At 35.5% G+C, this 5416-nt stretch overlaps 1 pseudogene; it reads right to left on the bottom strand.

Moving 5' to 3' along the window:
- Positions 1-3903: 3903 nt before the first annotated feature.
- LOC117028845 (ATPase family AAA domain-containing protein 1-like) lies at positions 3904-4747 on the bottom strand (annotated as a pseudogene).
- Between the last annotated feature and the right edge of the window lie 669 nt (positions 4748-5416).

The following is a 5416-nucleotide window of genomic DNA, read 5'->3' as shown; positions in this document are numbered from 1 at the left end:
ATAATTATCTGAATTTGCATGATCTTCCCATTTAACCATTTGGGGGCAAGAAAAGCACTTCCTATATTTAGAATGCTTTTCTAGCTTACAAACATAAGTCTGAAAAATCTTGCAGACAAATTTCTTATGAAAGTGTCCATAATGTGATCTAACTTTTTGGCACAAGACAGTGCAGACAAACCTCAAATATGACAATAAACATTTTTGACCCTCAAGATCAAGAGAAATCATACATTTTGCTAAAGCATCAATGAAACAGATTTAAAATCCAAATAGAATTATGTGGGAGTAGCTGTCACCCTGTATATATTCTCTATCCCATTTTAGTATTAGAGCACACCACCACCACCACCACCACATTTAGCAGAGTACATGGCCTCTAGTTAGATACTATAATCCTGCTTTGCTTGCAACTAAATGTGGTCTTTTGACCATTTTATCACTAGCAAAATATTAGCCAGAAGGTATGTATGCAATTCTGGGTCATTTTCCTTGTAGGTTAACCCCACTTCCTATTTCTCCCTTCCTTCTGACTGGAATTGAATGATGTGCAGCAGAGAAGCAAGATTCTAAAATGAGGACAAGGGAGTGCAGCCGGATGGCTCAGTTGGTTAGAGCGCATGCTCTCAACAACAAGGTTACCAGTTCGACTCCCTCAAGGGATGGTGGGCTGTGCCCCCTGTAACTAGGATTGAACAATGGCGACTGGACTTGGAGCTGAACTGCTCCCTCCACAACTAAGATTGAAAGGACAACAACTTGATTTGGAGCTGATGGGTCCTGGGAAAAACACACTATTCCCCAATAAAGTCCTGGAAATACACACTGTTCCCCAATAAAGTGCTGTTCCCCTTCCCCGATAAAAAATCTTTTAAAAAATATAAATAAATAAACAAACAAATAAATAGATAGATAAATAAAATGAGGACAGGAAAACATCTCAGAGCAGAGATTTTAACCTATTTTGTGCTGTGGACTTCTTAGGTGGTCCAATAAAACCTACAGAGCCCTTCTTAGAATAATGTTTATAAATACATAAAATAAAATACATAATGTTAAAAAGGAAAGTATATTAAATATACTTCTCAAAATTATGTTTAAAAGTTTTACTACAATAAGTATGTATTTATTAACCCATTAAATAGCAAGCTCTAGAGGCTGGTTAACTGTTGGTACTGATGTACTGTAATATTTTAAGATACTTATAACAAAAGAATATGATATAAAATTCTCTGTGACTTCTATCAATGGCAAAGTCATAGGCGCTGCTAATGTCATGGTTGTTTATTACCTATATTCAAAATTGAATGAAATACTAAATCTTACTTAGAGGTGAATAAAAATAAAGATTTAACATATTCCATCCCAGTTCAACAGATTCCCTAAATTCTTTCCAGAGACTCCCAAGCGTCCATGGATCTAAAGTTAAGACCTTGCTCTGGGGAGTGATGGAGAAAAAGATAAAGGATGACCTCGTGGAGTTTAGCCACCTATTTGTCACGGATTTCCAATTTACCTCTTGACTGTTACATAAGAGAAAAATTAATTTCTATTTTATTAAAGCTGCTGTATTTTAGAATCTTTCTGTCATAGCAGCTTAGTCTGTATTCTAATATAGTGGATTCTAATATAGTGGGTCCATCAGAAAACCATCCTTTGCTGAGGCCAGATATCTTGCTGTCTAAAAAATTCAGTTTTCTGCTGCTGCGGAAGAAGAGTAAAGAAACCAGAAGGGGCAGGGAAGAAGAGGTACCCAGAGCAGCAGGCCCTCCTCACTGAGTTAGTTATGATGCTTAGTCACTCAGACATTCTTATTGTGACTACTCTTTAGTCAATACTACCAGTTCCCTGGGATCTCTGAAAAATGCAGCCTCAGTCATTTCAACTCAGAGAAATTTGGATGCCTCTTGTGTTTGATGTGGCTGGAACTACATCAAACAACAGTGATAAAGAACGCTTCTGAAGGATTTAGTCTAACTGGCTCTTAGTATTTCTGAGGAAGGAAAGAAAAAAAAGGAAAGCTTCGCCGAACCATGATTGTGATTGCTCACAAATTTTCCATCTACTATACAAATTTTAATCTCGGCCCATTATATAAAGCCAAATTAAGGCAGGAAACAGTTGATCTGAACAACTTTGTGTCATCCTCCAGAAAGGGCTTACACAAAAGAAAGAAAGACACAAGTAAACAAAGTTTTAGTTGTTATTAAAAGATCACCAGAAAACCAGGCATGATAGGATCCTGAAAAATTTTTGTGCTTGGCAGAACTTCTACTCAAGTTTCAGAGGAACAACTGGTTTTGTGTAAAAAGGTTAGAAAAGATTAAAATCAGAGGCAAAAGCAATGCAGTGTTTTGCAAACACCACATGTCATTCTAAGTCAAAGAACACAAATAGAAAGGTGAGATTTACAAGGTAACCTCGCACTGAATTCAGACTTTTACTAGCAGACTATGAAAAGTTCTGTCCTCTTTGTTTTAAGAAAGATGCTGAAAACTGTGGGAGGAGACACAAAAACCATACTGATGATAATAATAACAACCTCAAATGTTGAACAAGTTTGTATAAAGTTGGCATTATTTTCCTCAAATGTTTGAGAGAATTCACCACTGAAGTCATCTGGGCGTGAGATTTTCTTTATGGGAAGGTTTTTCATTTTGAATATAATTTCTTTAATAGGTATAGGGCTTAGAAATTTTCTATTTCTTTTCTGTCAGATTTATTAATTCATGTTTTTCAAGGAGTTTGTTCACTTCATCTAAGTCACTGAATTTATTGGCATACATTGGCCATAATATTTCCTGTTATTTTAATGTCTCCAAGATATCTAATAATGCCCCTCTTTTACCCCTAGCATTCGTAATTTGTGTTTCTCTCTTTTGTCTTGATCAGTATCATTAAAAGTTTATAAGTTTTATCAATAGTTTTAACGAACCACTTTTGTTCGTTAACTTTGTTGACTCTCTTCATTTTTTTATTTCATTGACTTCTGCTCCTTATTTTCTTCTTTCAACTTACTTTGTGTTTAATTTGCACTTTCTCTTAGTAGCTCCTTAAGTTAGAAGATGAGAGTATTGATTTTTAAAACTTCTTTATTTTCAAATGCAAGTCTTTAAAACTATAACTTTCTCTTTAAGCACTACTCTACTGCATTCCACAAATTCTAATGTGTGTTTTTGTTATAATTCAGTTAAAATATTTTCTCCTTTTCCTTGTCATTTCTTCTTTAAAGCATGTTGTTTAATTTCTAAATATTTAGGGATTTTTCTTGATATCTTTTTGTTATTGTTTCCTAATGTGGTGCAAGAACATACTCTGTACAAGTTCTATCTTTTGAATTCTATTGAGACTTCTCTTTATGGTTCAGCATGAGTTCTATCTTGGTAAATATTCTAAGCCTACTTGAAAAGAGTAAGTATTCTGCAGTTGTTTGATGTAGTGTTATGCAAATGTGAATTAAGTTAGTATAGTTGACAGGGTGGTTCAGACTTTCTACATCCTTTCCAATTATTTGTCTACTTTATTCTGTCAATTACCGAGAAAGGCGTGTATGAGAATCTTCAGCTGTAATTATGACTTTGTATATTTCTCCCATCCATTTTTGCTTCATATATTTTAAGGTCCATACACTTTCAACATTATTGTCCTCTTGATGATTTTCCCTTTTATCATTATGAAATGTCCTTCATAATTTGGTAATGTTCTTGACTTAAAGTCTATTTTACCTGATATTAACATAGATATATTAGTGGTCTGTCTTCACATTCACTGGTCCTTACTTCTTCAGTGTTCAGTCTAATGTTAAGCCCATCTAATTACTGTTTGATTCAGAACATTGTATTTTTCAGTTCTAGAATTTTTTTCCCAGAGTTTTCTGTATCTCTTTTAAAATACCCAATATTTTCACCTGACACAGAGAAGGACAGCATCTTGACATACCTCTTTCAGGTCACTTCCTGAAAACCCATCAGTTTCCTATGCAACTTCTAGCAGGTCCACACACTTATCCACATTTTCATTTTTCAAGACGAGTTTCAGAATTGCTTCTTTTTGTTTTAGAGCAGACTGGTTCATATGAAATCTTGTAGACATTCTTCTTATTATAGCTGAATCAAGATCCTGAGGATGATTAGTAGCTCCCATCACTCTAACCTAACAGCTGTGGTCAGTATCCAATTCATCCCAGAGACTCAAACTGAGGTTTCATCATGGCTGTAGCTTCATGGTTAAAACTTGGACAGTTTCATAGAAAGGAGGGCTGTAGCTTTATGTCAAGGGAAAAAACAGCAACAGCTAATTTCTGAGATTCTCCATACCATTTATCGGTCAGGGTTGAAGGCTGAAGATTACTAAGTCGACAGCCTGCCTCTTTGGCTGTAGCCTTGGAAATCAATGTTTTACCACAATCTTAAGGACCACAGAGAAAAACACCTTTTGGAGGCTGCAGAAGCCTAGAATTTTGAAACAAATTCTTCTTTTTGATAAGTAAGATGACTGTGTCTTTCAGATCTGTAATGACATCATCTAAACTAGCTATGTCACTCCAACTAACATGTATATTAAGACAACTAACATGTATATTAAGAGGGTCTACAAGATTGCTACAAGCAGCAATACCCATTTCATATTCTGAAAGCTTCATACTTTTCGCACCAATTTGCTTCATTCATTTCTCCACCTGTTTCTGAACTTCAACTTTTTGCTTTCTGGTTGAATCAATTGCATCTACCATCCATTTGACTGTAAAATATGTTACTGGTGCATTTCAGTCTGCTAAGGCTGCCATAATTACATACCAAAGGTAGTGGTTTAAACAACAGAAATTTGTTCTCTCTCAGTTCTAGAATCTAGAATTCCAAGGTCAAGGTTCCAGCTGACACAATTTCTGTTGAGGACTCTTCCTGACTTGAAGATGACCATCTTTTCACTACGGCCTCACATGGCCTTTCCCCCATATGTGTTCATGGGGAGACTGCAAGTTCTCTAGTGTCTCTTCTTATAAGGACACTAATCCTACTGGATCAAGACTCCACCCTTATAACTTCATTTAACCTTACTTACTTCCTTAAAGACTCCATTTCCAAATTCAGCCACATGGAAGTCTAGGGACATATAAATTTAGGGGGTGAGGGGGGCAGGGACACAAACATTCAGCCCATAAGGAAAAGTATTTGGATATTACACTGTTTGATTCTTAATGTAATTCCTTTCCCATTTTTTTTCTGTAATCTTTCTCTTTCTCTCTTTCATGCAAACATTCTACACTCACATACCTATATACACTGTGTTTCATGGAAAATCTCTATCATTAAGATGACTGAAGTTTAAAAGCAGAGGCTAACCACATTATAATATATGAAATGTCAAGATGTGGTTTGTGGCATACACTTTCATCTCAGGAAACACAGATTTATGC

This window comes from Rhinolophus ferrumequinum, chromosome 10, assembly GCF_004115265.2.
Source record: "Rhinolophus ferrumequinum isolate MPI-CBG mRhiFer1 chromosome 10, mRhiFer1_v1.p, whole genome shotgun sequence".
NCBI classification, from domain to species: Eukaryota; Metazoa; Chordata; class Mammalia; order Chiroptera; family Rhinolophidae; genus Rhinolophus; species Rhinolophus ferrumequinum.
Note: the sequence above shows the minus strand (reverse complement) of the source record. Positions and strands in the feature narration are given on the sequence as shown.